The following is a 22,612-nucleotide window of genomic DNA, read 5'->3' on the forward strand; positions in this document are numbered from 1 at the left end:
GGGCTGGTTCATTAGATATATTCAAAGGGGAGCTAGACGCAGTCCTTGTGGCTAAAGGGATCAAGGGATAAGGACAGACAGCGGGAATGGGATACAGAAATTGCATGATCAGCCATGATCATATTGAATGGTGGTGTAGGCTCGAAGGGCCAAATGGCCTTCTCCTGCACCTATTTTCTATGTTCTATGTTTCTATGTAAAACAAAGGTGAATATGCTGAGCTCTTCCTTGAACGATCTCAATGTGGTGAGTACAAAATTACTAGCATGAATTTCAGCTTTTCCCTGATTGAAATTGCATGGAACAGACTCCCACATTTTAAAAAGATATTGGATTGTAGTTGGTTTTCTCTCAGGTATGATCTCTCTTGCAGGACCAGGCACACTACTCCCAAAGAGAGACAGAAACAGAGAGAGAGCTTCTCAGGCTGTCTTCGGTACAGCATTGTCTTAATCACTCTCCTGCTTGGTAAATCCTCGGAAGTACTTTGTTCATCTGTATATTCCAGAAAGACACTACAAGTTCATGTCTCAGGCAGTTATTGCTTTAACACAGGCAATTGCAAATTGATGTCTCATCTCAGAAACATTTTTAAAAGTTCCAAGGTGGCTAGAATCGATAGGCGATGAAGTCTTTCGTGCTCCCCAGAGGCTTAATCGGATTTTCTCATCTCACTCCCTGGATTACAAAATTGTATAATTTGTAGGAGATCAGTCTGCCTGGCTGTCTCTATTTATTTATTAAAAGGAAAAGTTCTGTAGAAGATGTGTTTTTTCTTGAGCAAGGAAAAAGTAATTAGAAAGTGCATCTTAACAAAATAAAATGACTATGCTTGTATCATTATTAATGAGATAACAAGCTGTAGAGCTGGATGAACACAGCAGGCCAAGCAGCATCAGAGGAGCAGGAAGGTTGATGTTTCGGGCCATCACTATTAATGATTTTGCTTTTGTATTAAAGAATGACCTCGCTGCAGACACATTCTTGCCGTCTCCAGTGACATCAAATAAGCCCTATTGAAATTGTAAACATTGGAAATCTACCAAAGACATCAAAAGTTGTACAGAAATCTTTGAAAGTGAAAATTATAGCTTCAGTTATGATGTGTCCAACGAGTCAAAAGCTTAGATTTTTGAGATTAAAAGCACCAGACAAACAATGAGTTAATAACTGCCAGAAAAGAATTGAAAGTGGCTCAATTAAAGTTTTGGAAGTCATAGATGTCAGCAGAACGCAGCAACTTCTCTTAAGGCTAGGGTATAAAGAAAGGAAGTTAGCACTTCAAACCAAAATGATTTCACTGTAACTAGCGCTGTTACCGTACAGTTACGAAAAGGGATATACTGCAGAATCAGAGACATGTTGTACACTAAAGGAAGCCAATCAGCCCATTGTGCCTGTACCCGCTCATTCAATGAGCACCATGGACAAGATGGCGGTGGAGTAGGGATCCTGAGCTTGGAGCTTGTCCGCTCTGTCCACTTTTTGTTTTTTCTCTTTATTTTCTCTCTATTATTTTGTTTTTCCTTTTTTTTTCTCTTTTACTTACCTTTTTCATTACTCACTTACTGTGAAGAGTTGGGACAGCATCGGCAGCGGCGAGTCACCTGGTGTAGACCCATGGAGTGATGGAGAGCCCAGTGCGAGGAGAGTGGGCCCAGCACAGGGGAGAGCAAACCTTGTTACTTGTAAAGTGAATATCAGGGATTTTCTTTGATTTAACCTTCCCTTCTCTGTAACAGTTTAACAGATTAGCCAAAGTGAGGCAAGCCTCTTTGGGTGTTGCGGGTCTCATTATTAGGAGGGGACCTCTACTCCCGCTGTAACAGATTGAGGGCTTGTGTTTTGATTTTAATTACCAGAGCGGGTTGACCTCCCCTTCCTAACACCTATGTCTCACTCAGATATAGAATCTTCTCTATTCATTTTCTTACTCTGCAAACATTCTTGCACAAAGTCTTCTGCCATTCATGTAAGAAACTGCATATTTTTCATCTCTTGGGACTATAAACTGAAGTGGAAGTTGAACTGGTATAATTGAAAAAAAAACTGGCAAGTTTACAACTTGTGAAAGAAGCGTAGAATGTAGTGAAGCTGTGCAAAATACAATGTACCTAGATGGAAGCATCAAAGAGAGAGAAGTTGAAACTGAACGACACCGTGAATCTTTTATGTGAAGGAAATTCTGTCTGTCTTCTTTTTTTAGTGACAGAAAGAGATTCTAAAAAGGCTCCAGGTAGAGAAGTTGCCAGGCCTGAATGGGATGTGTCCTAGATTGCTGCAGGAGGTGAGGGAACACATCATGGAACTGTTGATAAAAGTTTTCCAGGCCTCTCTGGATTAGTCCAGGATTAGATCCGGGGGACTGGAGGATTGCAGACGTGACACTGTTTGAGAAAGGGGTGCAGGATAACCCGGGAAACTACAGACCTGTCACTTTGTCATCAACAGTGAAAAAAATAATGGAGGCAATAATATTGGATAGGATAAATTTACACTTAAAGAAAAATTAGTTAATAAAATACAGTCAACATGGCTTTGTCAAGGGCAGGTCATGTCTGACAAATTTACTTAATTAACCTGACAAGGTGTCACAGGCAGTGGATGAGGGTCATGCTGTGGATGTTGTACATTTGACTTTCAGAAAGCATTTGATATGATGCTGCAAGGCAGGTTGGTTCGCAAATTATAAATGTTTGGGATTGATGGGTCTTTGGCAGCACGAATGAGAAGTTGGCTAAAAAATAGGAAACAGAGGGTAGGTATAGATGGGCATTTCTCAGACTGGAAATAAGTTGAAAGTTGTGTTCCCCAGGGATCAGTGTTTGGACTCTTGCTTTTTCTGATTATGAACAATTTGGAGATAGGTGTTGAGGGAAAAATCTTACATTTGCAGATGATACTAAGATAGGGAGAATAGTAGATTGTGAGGATGATGCCTAGTGACTTCAGAAGGAAGTTGGCCAAATGTACAGAAAGCTGACAGATGAATTTCAATGCAGAAAAATGTGAGGTGATGCATTTTGGTAGAAGAAACATGGTGAGACAACACAGGCTCAATGGTACAACTTTGAAGGGAGTTAAGCATAATTCTCTGAAAGAGGCTAGGAAAGTTGAAACAGTTGCTGAGAAAGCTTATGGGATCCTTAGGTTTATAAATAGAGCCATAGGGTATAAAAGCCCTGAAAATGATGCTACACCCCTCCAAATCACTGCTCAGACATCCAATGAAGTATTATGGTTAGTTCTGGGCACCTTATTTAAGGAAGGATGTTAAAACCCAGGACAGAGTGCAAAGGAGATTTAGTAGAATGATATCAAGAATGAGGTATTTTAGCTACAAGGAAAGATTAGAGAAATTGGGCTTATTTTCCTTGGAGCAGAGAAAATTAAGAGATGATCTCATTGAGGTGTTCAAAATTATGAACAATTTTGATAGGGTAATGAAGGGTATTCTGTTTTCACCAATTGGTCTGTCAGTAACTAGGGTTACAGTTTGAAGATTGTCAGCATGAGAGCAAGGAGTGAGATAAGGAGAAACTTCTTTACTGAGAGAGATGTTAGGATTTGGAATGCACTGCCTGGGAGAGTGGTGAAGGCAGATTTCATAGGAGATTCAAAAAACAGCTGAATATATATTTGAAAGTGATGAATTTAGTGGGCTATGGAAATGGGGCAGGAGAATGGAACTAGCTGGCGAGCTCTTTCAGAAGCAGGTACAGATACCGGGTCTCAAATGGTCTCACCTGATCAAATGGTCTCCTTCTATACTGTAAAATTCTATGATAGCAGCTTTTTGGCTGGTTGCGTTGCAGAATGTTTAATAAACAGTAAGTTCCAAGAGTAGCAAACAGTGAAAGCATCAAGAGACTGCAAACAGATTTTGTTTCTCTCCCCCTGTCCTCCGTATGGGGACAAAAAGACACAAAATCCCAGAAAGCTGAAAAGAAAAAAATCGTATAAGTAAAGGCCTAAGTTCACTTGATCATCCATTGAATCATAGGGATGACTATCGCTGTACAAACAACCTTGTTATGATTAAGTACGTTACAAGAAACAGAGTTATTTTTATTACTACGAAGTAAACCTATTGTGCTTGCTTTTAATGTGCCTGTCTAGCAGTGTGTCAGGCAACTGTGGTTTTGGTGGTCTCATTGTGATTTTTATACATTTATGTATTTTGTGATAATTTGGGGAACTGTGGGACATGCTTATTGGCACATTGTTCCCTGCCAAGTCATGACATTCAACAATTACAGTGTTCACTTGGTGAGCATAAGAATCAGCCCAAACTCCTCCACTCAAAGAAGCCTTAAAACACCCAAGGCATTAATGGTATATTACCAATTATTATTTTTGATACATAATGACCATGTTTATAAAAGTATCAAATGGACTGCAAGGGGCATTACAGAAGAGGAACACTTCTGATCTTCAATAACCCATACTTCCAGCTGTTTCCAAACCAGCAGCTTTGTTTTTCTGTGATAAAATATGTAATGGTGAAAGACTTCTCAGATTGTGCAGGACTACAGCTAGATCTGTAATGTTTTTCAATGCAAATTGGAATGAATTCTTAAAAGTTAAATAATAAGAAAAGTTAAAGATACAGAAAAGAAAAAAAGCATAGTATTGTGCTACATTTCTTGAGCCTGAATCCAGACAGTCACTAGCTGTATGAATTCCCATCTCCTACCGAAACAGCTCTGGGTAAATCAGATTTATGAGGTGTGATATGTGTAATTACAAGACAAAAGCTGGAGTTCAGCAATGTCAAACTGTTTAAAATGTTCTTAGTGAGCCCCTGGCCCCAGTTGACTGACAATAACATTTTACTCTAGTTTCATCTTGTAAAATGCAGGAAATACGATCCTAAGTAAAACTTACTAATAACCTTGCAAGCTGAAATGGAATATGTTCACTGTCAGCAATTGATGGGCATTAATTTGCATACAATAATGAGGTCAAATTTTTGTTGGAAATGCCATTTTGCTTTTGTAGACCTCTTAATTTTCTTTTAAGTTTTTAAGCTTTTCTGTATGGAAGCATGCAGGGGTATAACAATAAAGCAATATCACATTAAGCTGGTCAGGTGACATCAGGCAAGTCATAAATTCCACTGTATTTGCGATAAAGAAGCTCTGTGTGTGAAATCTTCCCCTCCTAAAAAGCTGTGGGGATGATGGTGAGAGGGGAAGATAAACAGGCAGATTGGCATCAAAGTGATGCTCACTGTTTTCCCACTGCCTCTTCACACCACCACCATCACCACCGTAGTTAACTCTTTTCCAGCAGGTGAGAATTCTGGAAATTTTAACAACTTTTGAACAGAAGGGCCTGAGTGCTGGGTTGGGTGGTAGGGGTCATTAACCTGTCCCAATCTCGTGATGACTGGGGGCACAGATGGAGATGTATACTGAAAACTACCCTGAGCCCAGGCCTCAGACTGCTACCCGGTCCCTCTTCCTTAATCAGCCCCACGCCAGGATTCTGCGCCCCCACCCGCCTCTACCACTGCTATCTTCCATGGCTGATCCTCCTGGACTTTTGAGGTTGCTGTGCTTCCAACAGTTGTGACCTGTGACCTTGTGTTGGGGCTCACAGTGACTGCCAGCCTTTTTCAGGCAGTGGCTTCAGGTAGGGTGGGACATTGCCATCCCAGGAAGTGATCCTGGTAAAATTTGCATGGGGTGTGGTTCGCAGGAACATGGTCATTTAATGTTTGCAGTGGTAGATGGCATCTCACCTGACACCACCCTTCGAAGAAATGAGCTGAAGGTTCCAACCTACATTTCTCCCCCTTTATTAGTTTTGATTATTGATGGTCAGATCTCTTGGTGTTGGTGGATTTGAAGCTTGCCTTATTTTTGGTTCAAGTCTGTTCTGTGTTAAAATTATAACCACAGCTTGTCAGACATGGTCTGAATCGTGCTTACGTTCTATTATATGTTGAGTACAGCGCTTGTATTCAAAATAATAATTGGAAGTTGAGCAAGGTGAATTTTCACCTCCTTACTGACATCACTGTGAAGCACCTGAAGGGACGATCCAACAACATTTCTTCAAGAAACTCCTACAACTTTATCCTAAGGTTATGATCGTAGGTTTCCCACAAGGATAAAAACCTTAGCTGGAGGTATGTGAAAGCAGAGAGCGATGGCTCTGAGGCTGGCATCACAGGAAGGCATGCAAGAGTGAGTTGGAGCACCTAAACATTCAGCCTTTGACATGTTTGTTGAAGTTTGTTTTATGAATGGGTGGCATACATACATGATAGATTGAGTAGTGTGAGAGTTTAGTGCTGTAATAGGTAGGACATGCCATCTGGTGATGCATTCACTGATCTTGACTTGTATGGGGTCAGTAAACTTTGAGATGCACTGTGGTTACATCCTTGAGGTCAGAGTTCATGAATTGATCTGAGTCCATCTGGCCATAATTCCATCTGAGAGTAATACTGGATGGCCTTCCAGGCTGTTGTAGAAGCTTGACTCTTGCCTCTTGTAGTCCTGTAGACCTTCTGGACTCAAGCCTCCCTCTCTCCCATTGCTCTAATGTGGTGATCTTCCTTCAAACTAATTCCTGCAAAGACAGTTGGCAACAACTTCCTTGCAATCAGCACAGCTCCTTTTAAGGACAGGCCGCCTTTAAGGTTTTCTTTATATTCATTCCTGGAAAGCAGGTGTTTCTGGCTGGACTAGCATTTATTGTTTACCTTAGTTACCCAGGAGAAGGCGATGCTGAGCAGGCTTCTTGAACTGTTGCAATCCATTTAGTGCAAGTTGACCCACAATGCCATTAGAGAGGGGTGTTCCAGGATTTTGATCCAGTGACAAGTAAAGAAATGGCAAAATATTTCCAAGTCAGAATGATGAGTGGCTTGGAGGTGCTGTTGCCACATAACATCTGCCTTTGTCCTTCTAGATGATAGGAATTATGGGTTTGGAAGGTGTTGAATTTCTGCTGTGCATCTTGTAGATGATACAAAGCTGCTACTGAGTGTTGGTAAGTTAGCTGGAACATGGACCTGCCCACTCAAGCTATTGAGTTCCTTGTTGAGCATTCAGCCAGCTAACAGCATAGATCACATTTGATTGAATATTATACTCCCACAAATTAGGACACAGCATGAAATCAACTTGTTGACTGCTTAAATAGAACTGGGCGCCAGCAGAATGCAAACTATGATTCCTCCCATTCACTCCTCTACCTCTGTCTGAAAATTGTAGCAAATCAATATATAGCTGCAAATACACTTCCACAAACATTACTAGCAGCAGTGGAATATACTGTCATTCCATGTTTGAATATAGCAAGACACTTAGGTTATGTTATGGAGCCCAAGAAAAATAATACTGTCATTCCTAAATCTTACTACTTTGACTTGATCCAATTTTCAGAGATCAGCACATTGTGTACACTCAACACTTCACACACTAAATATTATTTGACCTAAGCTCTCATCACCATCTCTCTTACGATGCAATGTGTCAACTTGCCAGTATATATTGCTCATTTAAATAAAAATTTAATCTATATCATTTAAAAGAAATCTATCCATAAAATCATTTATTTTGATTTAGCAACTATTAAATGGTAGAATCATCTTAGTCCCAGAGGACCCATAAGGCAGCTCACTCACTGGAAGGAGACATCTAGTCGCAATTTAACCTGAGGGTCATCATACATCAGCTGAGGGGCAAGGTTGAGAAGATAATGGTAACTTTCATGGTGACTTCAGCCAGTATAGAAATTGAACCCATGCTGTTAGTGTCACTCTGTATCATAAACCAACTGTCCAGCCAAATTAACTAACCAACTTCTAGTAGCTATTACAAGGTAACAAATACAATATTTCCCCAGTTGTATTCGAAGTTGTGTTGCTGCTCTACTTGACATATATGACTTAATTTGCATTTGTAATTGCTGTTGAAGAAACCTGTGGATCCTACAACACTGTACCATGTACCACTAATGTTTTATCTTGATGCAAATCAGATTGTAATCAGGTGTCACCGAAGATTATTAGCATCTCCTTAGACGATACTAATGCATAAACTGCTAATGAACAATACAGTGAATAGTTTTCAAACCAATGGTAACTTCACATTGATATACATGTCACCATTCAATTCTCAATAAAGTGTAACCTTCTCAAAATCCTTATGACTCCCGATTGTTTGCTTTGCTGAAATGTGATCTTCTCCAATTCCGCCCACTAAATTGTTGGTGAGTGCATTTAGCTGTTCTGTTTGATGTAGAAAAGACAGTTGAAAAGACAGGCAGTAGAAAATACATAATCTATACCTGAATTGAGGTAATATCCATGTCCTTTGGAACTGATAGGGATTTTAATACAGCAAATACAGGCAGTAACTTAGCATCTCTCTTAAATGTTTGATATAACAGATAAACGATAAATCTGCAACCTTAGTATTAGCCAGTCTGAATTTGGATTTTGTTTATTTTAATTTAACTTTGACTGAAGCTAGTAATTTTAATCTAAAAAGCCTTAGGGTAAGTAGATGTTCAATTGTCCATTTTACACATCCTCCAATTTAACTCATCTTTGAGCTCAAAAGACAGGAAAATCAGGCTGGATATACAACAGAGAGCTGATCTGATCATGTCAGTGCCCCACCAGGCTCATTAGATTAAAATTAACACACCAGTCAGAATCAGTTTGGATACTAGCTAAAATGTTAGCACACAAGGACAGTATTACTCTGTGCGCAAGCAAGTTACTTGAATGAACTCAAAAAGAAAATATTACGGTCGCTGCATATGTAGTGGATCTATTCGAAACAGGCATAATTATCAACTTAATTTATGATGAAACAAGTGACAATCTGCTCAAGTGATAGAGATAAATTTCAAAATAGAGAGAAATGTGTCATATTTTGGTTATGAGAAACACAGATTCCTAAGTGAATGGAAAATTCTATTAAAGCTTAGCACATACCCCCGCTCTCATAACTACATTAAGGGAGTCCTCTCCAAGTAGGTGTGAACACTCCAATTTCCAACTCAGGAGAAATGGACCATGTTTAGTCTGGAAGTTTATTTCTCATTAAAATGTAATTGTGATTGCCAATTAGCAGAAAACAGAGTTTATTAATTATTCAGCAAAATATCACCACAATTACAATTTTCCTTCACAGTTTAAGCTGGTATTTATTTTTGGTAGTACTCAGTAATATTTAAGGTTTCACGTTAATAGTAGTTTGCTGATTCATTGCAGTTAGAAGTAAAGGCTGAACTAAGCAATTTCCTGTGTTTATGGGGCTAAGGAAGGAAGTAGAGAGATGTTAATCTCTAATAGTCCATTATTAGTGTGAAATAAAGAGGGTGGTGCTTATTCTTAGGATAGTTAGTCACTATTATGAGGTGTGCATCAGATTTCCAATAATTTAACACTCACTGAGTCAGAGTCAGATCAGACCATGGTGGAGTAAAATTCACTTTGAGCACTTTATCTAGTAATACTGCAATGATGGCGGTGAACATTTCCACACTTTGCTATTTCTAGTAAACTAAGCACGCTTGTAGAAATCAAAGGGTCAGGGAGACTCATTTCTTAAAATAAGGCTATTTGGTCCATGGTGCTGGTATATTGAAAGAGCAGTCCTGCCCAATCAACATCCCTTCTTTGAAGGGGATGAGTTCTGAAGAGGGGTTTTGGAACTCAAAACAATAACTGTTTCTCTCTCCAGAGATGCTGTCAGAACTGTTGAGTTTCTCCAGCATTTTCTGTTTTTAATTTCAAGTTTCCAGCATCTGCAGTAACTTACTTTTAGTGGGGATTATGAACTCTGAAGAGCTGGGAGAACTGCCCCTGTCTTCTAAAGGAGAAATTGAGGACATGGGGCAGGAGCAGCATCACCTTCTGTATGAAACAGCAATGCAGCATCAGGCAGGAAAAGCCAGGCAGGATTTAATAGCTGTGATCTGGGTGCAAAGATCATTCTACCTTTTGAGGAGCAACAAATTTACAGTCAATCGGTCCCTGACTGTCCCTAGATGTAAATGCAGCTTCTTTTTCAAAAATGGTTTGACTTATTTTTCACTTTTGCTGAACAAGAAAGATGATGTCCAACTATTTAAAGACTTTCCAGTATGTGGAGCTCCCAGACTGAACAAGAAGAGATGTGGGGCTACACTGCATATTATGGAGAGAAGGAGCACTCCCTTAGATTGGGTTATAAAACAGAATGATGCTAAAGATGTGGTCCAAGATGGTGGCAGAGGAAGGTTCCTGAGCCAGAGCTCGTCCACTCTGACCGCTTTTCTTTCTCATTTTCTTGCTTCTTTTCTTTAATTATAGGTGTTTTTTTTTCTCTACCTAACTTCTGGAGAGAGTTCAGTCCTGGAGACAGGGGCGGCGATGGCAGCAGCTGGGGCCTTTGGTGGTTAGCCATGAGGCAGCTGGTACATGCCTGGGCAGAACTCTGGTGCATTATATCTCCTTTGAGGTCTGGAGAGGTACCAGAGCACGACTCCAGCAGGAGAGTGGGAGGTAGCAGCCTGAAGCAGCCAGCAGTAGCAGAAACAAGGTGCAATGCAGTGAGATTAGGCAGCCTGGGGCAATGGTGTGGTCAGGTCATGTCTGGAGCAGGGGAGGTCTAGGCCTTGTAAGGAATGCAATTCCAGCAATGGCTAGGCACTTGTGGTGTTGAACTGTTCACTGTGTTTCTTAGGACTGCAATGTTTAATTTTATCACTTTGATTTCCTTATTCTTCTGCTTTGTACCTAAGATTCTGTATGTAGGTATCTTTGTATCTAAGATAATGCCACAAGTGGCAGCTTGTAAACTTTACACTGTACCCAAATGAGTATTCATGCGACAATAAATCTAAATCAATTCAATTTATTTTTAAATTCATTAATGGGATGAGGACGTCACTGGCTAGGCAGCATTTATTGTCCATCCGTAATTGCCCACGGGGCAGTTCAGAGTCAACCACATTGCTGTGGGTCTGGAGTCACATGATGGCCAGACCAGGTGAGGATGGCAGTTTCCTTCCCTAAAGGGCATTTGTGAACCAGGTGGGTTTTTAGGACAATCAACAATGGGTTCATGATCATCATTAGATTCTTAATTCAAGATATTTTAATGAATTCAAATTCCACCATCTGCCATGGCGGGATTCAAACCAGGGTCCCCAGAATGTTGTCTGGGTCTCTGGATTAACAGTCCAGCGATAATACTACTAGACCATTGCCTCCCCCTCTGTGTGGCTTGGTTCTTAAGGAGCAATATATGTATAAGCATACATTTGTAATCCCAATGAGGTGTTAGCCGTAGCATCTGTGTGTTCTGGGAGTCATTTAATTTTGGTTCACCTTCCACTACCTGCACAGTGAAGGACAATTCTTGGAAGTACTTGGCTGGGCTTTAAAAATGGCACCAGTGCCAGGATTCCCAGGAAATCCTGGCAGAGGCAATTATTTCTGCCTTTGGTGAGAGGCAAGATAAGTGGGGCACTGTATAGGCTTAACGTATAAGTAATGAGGGGAATTTTGGAAAATACCATGAGAAATCTTGACAGGGCTCACAGAGAGATAAAACTCTTCAAAACTGACACTTACCCAATTTATGGTAAAACTCAGTCCGTAGTTACAAAAACATTGAAGACCAGATGCTACGTCTCAATTGAGATCCTAAACTATCCTGCCACATGATCATCATAGTGGGTGGTGCCAGGAGCACTGCTCAGTGCTAACTCTTCAGACCCCCAGGAGTTGGTGGAGGACCCCTGCTCCTCTTCCTATATTATGATGAATTGGGCCTTGGCCTGCGGGACACAATTTCAAAATTTGCAGAAGACATGAAAACTGGATTTTTTTGGACAATGAAGTAGATAGTGCAGACCTTCAAGTGAGGAAGAGTTGGGACCATCAAAAGGGTGGATTGAAGAGATATAAATAATATGGTGACAGAACCAGGAGCAGAGTAGGGGATGAATGAGATATATCAAGAGACAAACAAAAAGGAATACGCCACATGGCAGCAAGTGATTGATAGGTAAATATTGCAGTTTTATTTTTTGTTTAAGCTTGAAACTGAATCAAATGTGGAGTTAGGAACCTGTAATATATCACTACTTCAGTAAATTAGTAAACTAGGTAATTGAACCAGTGATAGGTGTAACCAATAATGATGTAGCATTGAGGGAGTTTGAGGTCCTGAAATTATTAAGCAGAATCTCAAGAATAAGATTTCCCGGATTATTCCTGGAGTTATGCATCAATCAGTATAGATCAAGCAGATTAAAGAATTAAGCAGGTGGCTCAAAGAGTGTTATTGGAAGAAGGGGCTTTAATTGTGGGATGCTGGTAAAGGTAATGCATCAGAATGAGGGAGCTGTCCATTGGGGTTATACCTGTTCTGGGGTAAATATTGGCCATGGCATGAGGTGTATTCCCAATCTCTACTTTGAATAGTGGAATATCTTACACCAATGCAGTAGTGCAGATGGAGCTTCTTCTTACTGTTTCAATTAAAATAGTGCACTTCCAACACAGCAACACTCCCCTCGTACAGCAAATAAATATTAATTGACGTTACATGCTGAAGCCTATGGAATGAGGCTTCACCCTTCAACCTTCTCACACAGAGATGGGAATGCCACTGAATCAAGACTGACATCATTGTAATAAATTTGTTCTCTTGGAAGCACAGACATGGGATGGAGCTGTGGGTTACATAAGACTATTTTGAAGGAACGGGTTTTATAGACCAATTCAAATCTTCATATGCTTGAGATTAATGGAGGGAAAATGACAGTCGCTATCTACTTATCTGTAATCATTTATTTATTTGCTTATTCATTCACATTCATTTATTACTGTTATATTCACATTAGATAATCAGATCCACTGCTTCTTAACTTGCTGTCTGCAGTGAATTAAGCCAGCTGATGCTAAATGAGATTAAATTATTTCTTGCCAAAGCATTCAAAGCAATGCTCACTTAGAGGTCAACTGCTGAATTTTCACTTGTGAGAATGGTAAATTCATTGAGAAAAATGTATTCAAAAAAGAATGCCTTAACACAATGATCCCTTCCAGATATATTCATGGCTGGCTAATTCCAATTAATAATTATCCACGCTGGTTGATTCTTTAATAGGAAGAGCCTTGCAATTGGTATGGTGTAAATGTAACCACAATTTAGATCATTTATCATTGTTTCTTACTGGGCAGTACAATGCTTTGCTTTTAATGCTACTTTACTGCACCAAAATTAACCAATAAGCAAATTTCCTATGCCATTCTATTTTCCTGTTAAAAAATGCTTTCAAACAGCGTCACTTGTCTGAATTGGTTGCAAGAGCGGCTACATGATTGCAAATTGCCTTTTTGAAAGCTGCATTTCAAGAATATAAAACCAGGTGATCCAATGCGTGCTCAGTTGCAAAAACCTTGCAGTAATCATATCACAAATTTGGATTTTGATTCAGGGTATCTTCGTTCAAATTTGTCATGGAACATCTGTTCTACAAAAGTCAGCCGCAATGGGTGCCAGATATATTACTGCCGCTACATATAGACTGAGGAAGTTGGCAACGTCTCATAGGACCTCTTTATTAGTTGTTAAAAGTAATGTTTCCGCAAATGATCTAAGTAAAGAACCAGTAGGCGAAATTATGAACCCATCTTAATTCAGTCCATAGATAATAATGAATAACATGAATATCACTCTCAAAAATGGAGGCATAATTTCAACCCTTAGCAAAATTACTTTCTAAAATAACATCCAACCCACTTATTAGTTTCTATTCAAAACAAAAACCAAGAATCAAATGGGTAAGTGATGCAGTTTTGTTTTTGCTATTTAAGCTGGAAGCTACATTAAATGTGGAGTTAGGAATCTGTATAATGCTATTACTTAAATAAATTAGTATACTTGAAGGCACTTAGGTTAATTTATACTCATGCCCTACACAGAAATATGGCTGATCAGGATGAGTCAGGATGATTTTATGAAGGATATTTCGGTGGTTCACAAAAAAGGGTTTGGAGATTTTACTGTTTGTTACTTGAAATGATTTCAGCATGCTGCCTCAGTACAACTCAAACTGCCCAATGTTTAAGTGTGAAAAAAAAGGAGTTAATGCTGATTAAAAATATTCAGCAGCTCTAAAAGGGAATGTACATTGTGGGTCTGTCTTGGATCACAGAGTGTATCCAAGTGGTTCTTTTTGGATTTGGTTAAATGTCATTAAGAGAAGGCTTGACAACAGCAATTTGTTTAAACTAAATATATATATAGTAATAATAAAACATGGAAAAGAAAGGAAAAATATTAAACTGAACTATTACCATCTATTAAGAAATTTAGAAAGATGAAAAAGGAAGGTAAAGAAAGCAATGAGCCTCACGCCCTCCTTCCTGTCGGGGACCCCTCGATTGATGGTTGGTCTGGAGGCTGAGGTTTGTGCCTGGCACTGTTAGTGATCCTAGTCCGAGGTAAAGTCCAACAATTTGGAATGAAATTCTCTCAGACTGCCGGTACAGAAAACAGCACATCAAAGCAACTTTGATTATGCTGTCTTTAGCATGTGCAGGAATGTTCACAGGACTTATTCAAGGTCATGTAGCTGTCGAATATCATCAACAATTTAGCCCTTCAGCCCATCCTATACGTTCCACCCTGATGATATGTGACAGCGCATGTTACAATTGCAGACACAGACGCAAATCAGCGACAGGCACGCAAGAATATATGATAAGAGTACGTAACCCGCATTAGAAGATTAAAACTACAATAAAATAACTAGCATCAATACGAATATTATAACAATAGGGTTCATCATCAAATTAATGGTTGTAGTGGCCTTTGGGGACCAGCCCTTGAATATATCCCACATCTGATGTACGGTCAAAGGGCATGACGGAACCAGCAAATTGTGCCACGTGCCTGTCTGCCTCTGATGGATCAAAATTGAGAGGAGCCCACAGAGGATTAGCATTTTAATGTTTATGCTAATAGCAGTAATATCCTTAATTACAGTCACCGCACAAAGGCATCACATACATACATGCAACTTAATCTATTCCGGCTCCCATCCTGGAGTGGAGGATCCTGTTCCTGTTGAGGGCCAATAAAACCTGCAAAAGGGAGAGAGCAAAAAAAGGAGATTACTAGACTAGCTGGGTGTTTGTCAATTCCCTTCTGTTCTTGCATTTGGATCTTTCTGTACGCTTTAATTTTAGTTACTGTTGCCACTGGGGATGTGTCTAGGTTCTCATGTTGAATTGTACTACCACTCGAGGTAATGTAACCTTGTGTTGCCGATGGCATCATATTGTCATGGACTACACCAAAGGCATTTTTACTGTCTGTGTAGAAGTTAACTCTTTGTCCTTTTCCTAGCTGGAGGGCGGTAGTAGGTGCTGTTAGTTCAGTTACCTGGGCAAAGTGACATCCTTCCATCCTCTCTCCTGCCAAAAGCCTCCCTTTCAAATTAATCACGGCCCATGCTGTCTGGGCCTCACCATGGTAATACAACTGTGCCCCATCTACAAACATGCATTTCACATCTGGCCCCTCTAATGGGTCCTCCCTAACTCGACCCTGTCTCTCTTCATCCTGCACCATGAGAAGGATATAATCATGTGTCTCTCCTTCCTGATTCACACAGATTGCTAGGTTCTCTCTATTGCCTTTAACCACTTCCGTGTGCTTGTCTCCTGGCAACAGTGCAGCTTCCCTTTGGCTCACCAACTGTCCACAATACCTCCCAGTTTTTCAGCTACCAACAGCTGGACTGAACTATGCAGTGAGTGTAATATCACCTTCCCCAGTTGTGTCAAGGCAGATGATGTCACTGGTGCCCAGATAGCACATTGGATGGCTTGAACACACAGGTGTTGTCCCATCATGATGGGATCCATTTTGCCTGAGTGGTATCCCACAGGCTGGAGCTTGTCTCCATGTCTCTATAGCACTAATGCAGATTGATTGCTATTGCTTTCACTGAAAAGATGTGAAAGGGCTTTTTCAGGTCAGGGAGTTCTAGTGCTGGTGTGGAGGCAGTGTCTGTTTGATCTTGAGAAAAGCTGTCTCTTGCTCAGGTCCCATTCAATTTTCTCTGAACTGGCTCGTCCCTCCTTCGTAAGGTCTTGCAGGATCTGGCTAGTTCACATGAATTTTCTATGAAGTTTCTGCAATTATAAAGTAGTCCTAATACTTCTGAGGAAGGGTCACTGGACCCGAAACTCTGATTTTTTTCTTCACAGATGCTGCCAGACCTGCTGAACTTTTCCAGCAACTTCTGTTTTTGTTTCTAAGATTTGTCTTATCCTTTTAACAGGAACTGGCTTTTCCATTTCCGATAATTGCACCTGACTGAGGAAACCAGAATATTGTCTACATTTTTTTTGTCTCAGTTAACCGATTTACATAGTTTGCCCTAAAATTCAGTATATTCCAGGTACAGGTTCTTTAATCTATGTTTTTTTTTAAATCCTCCAGTTCCCTATCCACATCATACATGGGGACTCAAAATTTCTCCAGATCTCTCCACCAGTATCTGTCTTGAGGATATTTCTTCAATATGTTTCCTTCCTTGCCAATTTTATGAATGATTGTATCATTGAGTGGTAACTACCTCCATATGCAGGTACCCCCTTTGAGCTACAATGTACATGGTATCGAACAATACAGCTCTAATGTTCATCAGGCTTTACCTTCAACTTATGCTTCCCACGTTTTATTTTTCCTGGGATTCTCTTACCACAGATTTCTACACCACCTGAGTCTTCTTTCACATACACTAACTGTCCTAACACATTACAATTTCACCTACTGATTAGGTCACACAAACTCCCAAATGGGGTATTTGTATGTCAACCGATGAGCCCTTTCACACAGTCCACCATTACTCCTCCCAGAGTCCACATTTTTTAATTTCTGCAACATTTTGACAAAATAACCAATCATACCCTTTATTTTTATTGTAATTCTTCATCCATCCCTTTCACTAATACTGCTTCCATTGTTTTAAAGTCAGTTTCTCTATGGATTTTGTGTCAGTGTCTTATCATTTAAACAATGCTTTTGTGCTCTTCAAGGGCACACTAATCCTTTCATCAAGTAGGTGTACATATTTGAGACCCAGTCTTCAGTGCATGTTTTCGTGCTGTCTCATGTTTGCTACCTCTGAGATGACATTCACTGTTGCACACCTACATTGGTGTCCCAAGAGCACGTTACACATTCTTGACTCCCACATGATCTTATCAAATGATCAATGGGGTTTTACTTGTCTCTCTACATACGGTCCTGATGCTTGATCACCAATTCAGTCTTTCCTAAAAAGAAAGACAAGGGCACACATATCACCAAAAGAAAGCCATCAGTTTGGTGTTCTCATCTAAACTTCCTTTTCACTAAAATGCATTTTAACCTCATTTGCCATTTCAACCCATTATTCTAATTTTTTTGTCTTTTGCCACCAATCCCCACCCTTAATTACATTGTCTCATCCAATTTTGCAACTTAACTATTACCACCATATCTAATTCCAGAGATCTGGAAAGATTTGTAGTCCATAGAACATAATCTTATAATATTTTATAACAGAAGGCAAACATTTCTGTTTGATTCAGGCACAACATACTTTGTTCTTTCCCTAAGGTGACATGCATTTTTTTAAAAGTTACTTGATAACTCATTCTAGATATTTGATATATCTCTGTGTAAGTTTGTTCAAATTCAATATTCTGTTTACTTCTTAAAGTCACTAACCATTATCAGGCATTGAAACCACTGAGACTATGCGCATGCACTTTATTATTTCCCAGAATCCCTTTAAATTTTCAGGTAACTATTCCATTTAAATGTTTTAGAATACCAGGGCATGTGAGTCTAAATATAGTTTTTGTCGTGACATGCTTAAGTGTACCCAGGCTCAGCAGTTTTGAGATTCCTGACACTCACTACAATTAATATTCCCACAGTACTCCCCCAACACTGAAATGTGTTACTGATGAATGTCTTGATGATTGAGGGTGCTTCATCCATTACTGTGTTGCGATGTTGAAATTCTGCAAATGTGTTCAGCCTTCAGTGTCCCCAATTTCTGAAAGAAAGCTCCATCCATTCCAAGTCAAGCAGCATGGGTGAACCAGTATTAATCTACTCCTGATTCAAAAAGGGGGGTGGGGCGTATACTCCTGTATGTAATTACATCATCCATCTCTCTGCCACCTTGAAGAAAGGAAAAGCCCACCCCTTTGTTAAATTTGCCTTTCCTAAACACATCACCCACAGAAAGCTGCATTTTCAACATTCCAATGTCCCTATCACTTGGATATTACCAATGAGTCAATCTTATCATCCAAAATTAAAGATTCACTCGTGTGTTAAAACAATATTTAGAAGTTCACTCTGGCCAGAAAATGAATACCAAACATGGTAGTTTCTGAAATTAAAATTTACCCAAGTCCAAACACAACACGGAGCAAAATCCAAAAGGTAATTATTTTATCAAGCTTTACAAACCAAATGTTTAAATCAACATTTTGCATGTTTTTGCTTTATACAACCTCTGTTTGTTTCTTGAAAGGACATTACATTAACCATACATGTCCCACACTGACAGAGGCACAAAACACACTTTCAGATCACCATACATTCCCAAATTGCAAACTAAAACTTCAAAGTATTACCAGATCTTGAGCTTCAGGGAACAAAAACACACAAATGGTACAAGGTGACATTTGGCAACCAACAAAGGTGCATTCAAACCAGACCACAAAGAGTTAACATTTCTACAAGGTTCAGAGCACTTGCACAGTCCAGAAAACTGGCCTCCGATTCTCTCTTTTCATGGTTATAACCATCCTCTATTCTTTTGGGGGTCCTGATTGTGCTAATATGTCAGCTACAGACCCAAATCCAGAGTCTATCGCACTCCAGCCTGGAATATGGAAGGTCTCCAGAGCATCAGGTTGCTTTTCCCTTCCCTTAATCATTTTCCCCAAATCCCCTCCTCGTTACCAAAAATGTCTTGGATCACAGCGTGTGTCCAAGCACTTCTTGTCGGATATGGTTAAATGCAGTTACAAAAATGCTGACAACAACAATTTGCTTAAATATAGACATTTATTTAGTAATAATAAAAAATAGAAAAGAAAGGAAAAATAAAAGACTGAGATATGACTATCTATTAAGTAATTAAAAAATGAAAAAGGAAGGTAAAGAAAGCAATGAGTCTCATGCCCTCCTGCATCCCTCGATCAGTGGCTGCTCTGGAGGCTTAGATTTGTTCCTGATACTATTTGCGATCCCGGTCTGAGGTGAAGTCCGATGACTTGTGACGAAACTCTCTCTTTTATACAGTGTAACAAACAGCTGGTACAGAAAACAGTACAAAAGCAACTTTGATTATGCCGTCTTTAGCATATACAGGAATGCTCAAAGGACTCACTGGAGGTCATGCAGATGTCGAATATCATCAGCAATTTAGCTCTTCAGCCCATCCTATACAGGCTCTAATATACAGTCAGAGTCGTTTCAAAATTGCATTTAACGCTTTGAACTTGGAGAGATAGCTGCCAATGTGAGTGAGTGAGCTCCATGCTTTCCCGACAATGCATTGGAGGCTGTTGTGCAAATATTATGTAACCATTTTAAGCAGGAGGCCATCACGACATTTGTCCAGGAGACAGCAGGGAGAAATCATGATGAAGTTAATGTTAGGAGTGCAACTATATGACTAGTGAGGCAGTGCAGGAAAACCTCATTTGTACAAAGGCAGCAAAGATGAGGAAATAGAATCAAATCACAAAGCTGTATTATTCTATTTTCAGGCAGTGTTTTCTCAAGTGAGAATGATGGATCCCAATCCATCAAGCCTCAGAGTGACTTTTCCCGTGAAATCTTCCACTCTTTACCTCAAGAATCATACATCCTTTTCATTGAACAACCCAGCAGGAGAGGCAATATTGCCTGTAGCTACTGGAGTCCTCTGACATTCACACCAGCGGTGCCATGTTTAAGCCTTGGTTTCATACTGCTTCAGATAGTACAAGCCAGAAAATGCTTTTCACACTGTGATCCTGCACTTTTACCCCCAAGGAAATGGCCTACCAGGGCAAGTTGGCTCCTCAGTTCACTGATAGAAATCTGGTAGTGCTGGTGGGCAAGGTGGTGGAGAACTGTGCTGCTTCCTGCTGACTGGCAAAGGGGGCTCTGCCACCGGGTCCACCTCAAACTGGACCGAGATAGTGGCTGGGATCAGTGCAGTATCCCAGGTGAAATTCTCTGCAGAGCAGTGCAGAGAATTTAATGATCTTGCTGGAAAGTACCACAATCTTTTATCAGCTACCTCACATGTGGAGGGTCACCAGTCACACTAACCCTGCCACATTTCACACCTCTCACCGAGGTTCACGGAGTACAGTTCTCACTACTCCATGCATCATGGACACTCAGTGGCTCTCTCTCACAGAATGCAATGGAAGCCACAAAGACTGGCAGTCTCCAAGAAACAGCCTAAGGATATATCCTGTGCATCATAGAACATGTGTGTTTCACAATGCACAGAGCGATCTGGTAGAAGACCGAAAACCATAGGTGACTCTGAACTCCAGAACGAATTCCTGAAGGGCTGAAGTGATGCTGGAATTGAACCAACAGCTGACATAATGATGCATGAGGCTGGTGGTTTGCTGATGATTTGCGATGATGGAAGGTGGGGGAGGACTGTGTCCATGGTACGTGCAGGGATGTTGTGATGAAAGCAGAATTGGATGAGGGCCCAGAAAAGTAAGCTACAGCCGCCAGATAACCGCTCTGACTTTCACATCGGCATTGGCCCTGCCAGATTTCTCAGGGAATAAGAGAGGAGTGGGAAATAAGGCAGGTCTGGTTAATTATGAGATGCATGTGCATGGAAATAAGGCAGTTACTGTTTAGTAATGTGATTCTGAAGTCACTGTTTAAAGTGGACCTTAAGTGGTAAATCAGCAACCATTGAGATTCTGATGCTTTCACACTTGCCTTATTTTCCCAACCTCCTTACCATTGCCCACAATGGTCAAAGGAGTAGAAAATTCCACCCATAAGATCATGAAAGCACAGAGCGCCAGGCAATCGGTGGTGTCCTTGCTAACTCTCCAAAGGTGCAACTCACCTATTCCCATTCTCTGAGTCCTTCCCAAATCCCTGAACATTCCTTCTTTTCACACATTTAGACTATTCAGAAAATGTAGAAAGAAATGACAGCACAGAATGAGGTTACTCTGCCCATCATGTCTATGCCAGCTGAAAAATAAGACACGCTGCCTAACCACATTTACCAGCGCTTGGTCTGCATCCCTGGAGCTTGTAGGGTTTCAGGTGCATATTCAGAATCTTTTTAAAGGGCTGAAGGTTTCTGTTTCTACTACACTTTCAGGCACTTAGTTCTAGATCTATACCACCCTTTGGTGAAAACTCATTTTCCCACATCCTCTTCTACCTTCACTTTAAATCTCTGTGTCCTAATTACTGGCCCCTCTGCTAGGACAGAGGTCCTTCTAATCTACTCTACCCAGGTCCCTTACAACCTCTTACACCTTAGGATAGTGTCTATGAATATTAATATGGTGCAGCCTACCAACTGCAGCAAAATGAATCAATTCAATTGTAGTTGGTTGGCTCGTCGAGCTGGTCCGTTGTTTTTCCGCAGACGTGTCATTACCATGCTGGGTAACATCATCAGTGCAGCCTCCGATGAAGCGCCGTTGTGTTTTCCCGCCTGTTATTTAAATTATTTAAATTTAAATAACAGATGGGAAAACACAACCAACCACAATATCCACAACCCGAGCTACAAATCTACTCCAAAAAAAATCTTAACTCAATTTTCTGCATCTCAGAGCCGATGGGCCAAAAGTCCTCTTTTTTACTGTGCGATTCCTATTACCCACTTAGCGACAATATCTATCAATTAGACTGTGACTTAGATGTTCCAAAGTTGTGAATTTAAGATATTTCTATCTCTAAAACTGAAACATAAAATAAGCAAACGTCCAAGAGATCCGGATGCAAATACCAGCATATTTTCAAATAAATCGCTTTTATTCAATGATACATTTTCTTGGGCAAAACCTATGTGGTGCAACTGGACAGAAAGACTGCGAAGGAGAAAATGTTGCTGGTGCAAGACGGCACACGGTGGAGTGAGTAATCTTATCAAGAACAGGCAACCAACTCTAAAGTGCAATTTGGTGAAGGAAGATAGATCAATTACACCAACCAGGACAGACTGCACCAGTTGGAGAGGGAGGGTCAAGCAGGATATGGTAATTAGTAACACCAGAAATAACATTAGTTTCACAAAAGAGGAAAATCTGGGTGAGCACTTTCAACAATAGCAGTCCTCAAACCATGCTGTCTGTAAAAAAAATAAATCTTTTTCTTATGTCTTGATTTCTTTTCTGAGACTGCTGACGTGTGTAAATGAAAATGATTTGTAGATGGCGTTTTTTTTGGGTGAATCCATCCTATTTAAACTCACACAATCGGTGGTATTTAATTCAACCGAATGCATAAAACTACAAAGAACATAAAATGCAAATTCTTTGAAACATTCCAGAGAAAATAAAAGGTTTTTT

Source organism: Rhincodon typus, chromosome 3, assembly GCF_021869965.1.
Source record: "Rhincodon typus isolate 14 chromosome 3, sRhiTyp1.1, whole genome shotgun sequence".
In the NCBI taxonomy this organism is placed as follows: Eukaryota; Metazoa; Chordata; class Chondrichthyes; order Orectolobiformes; family Rhincodontidae; genus Rhincodon; species Rhincodon typus.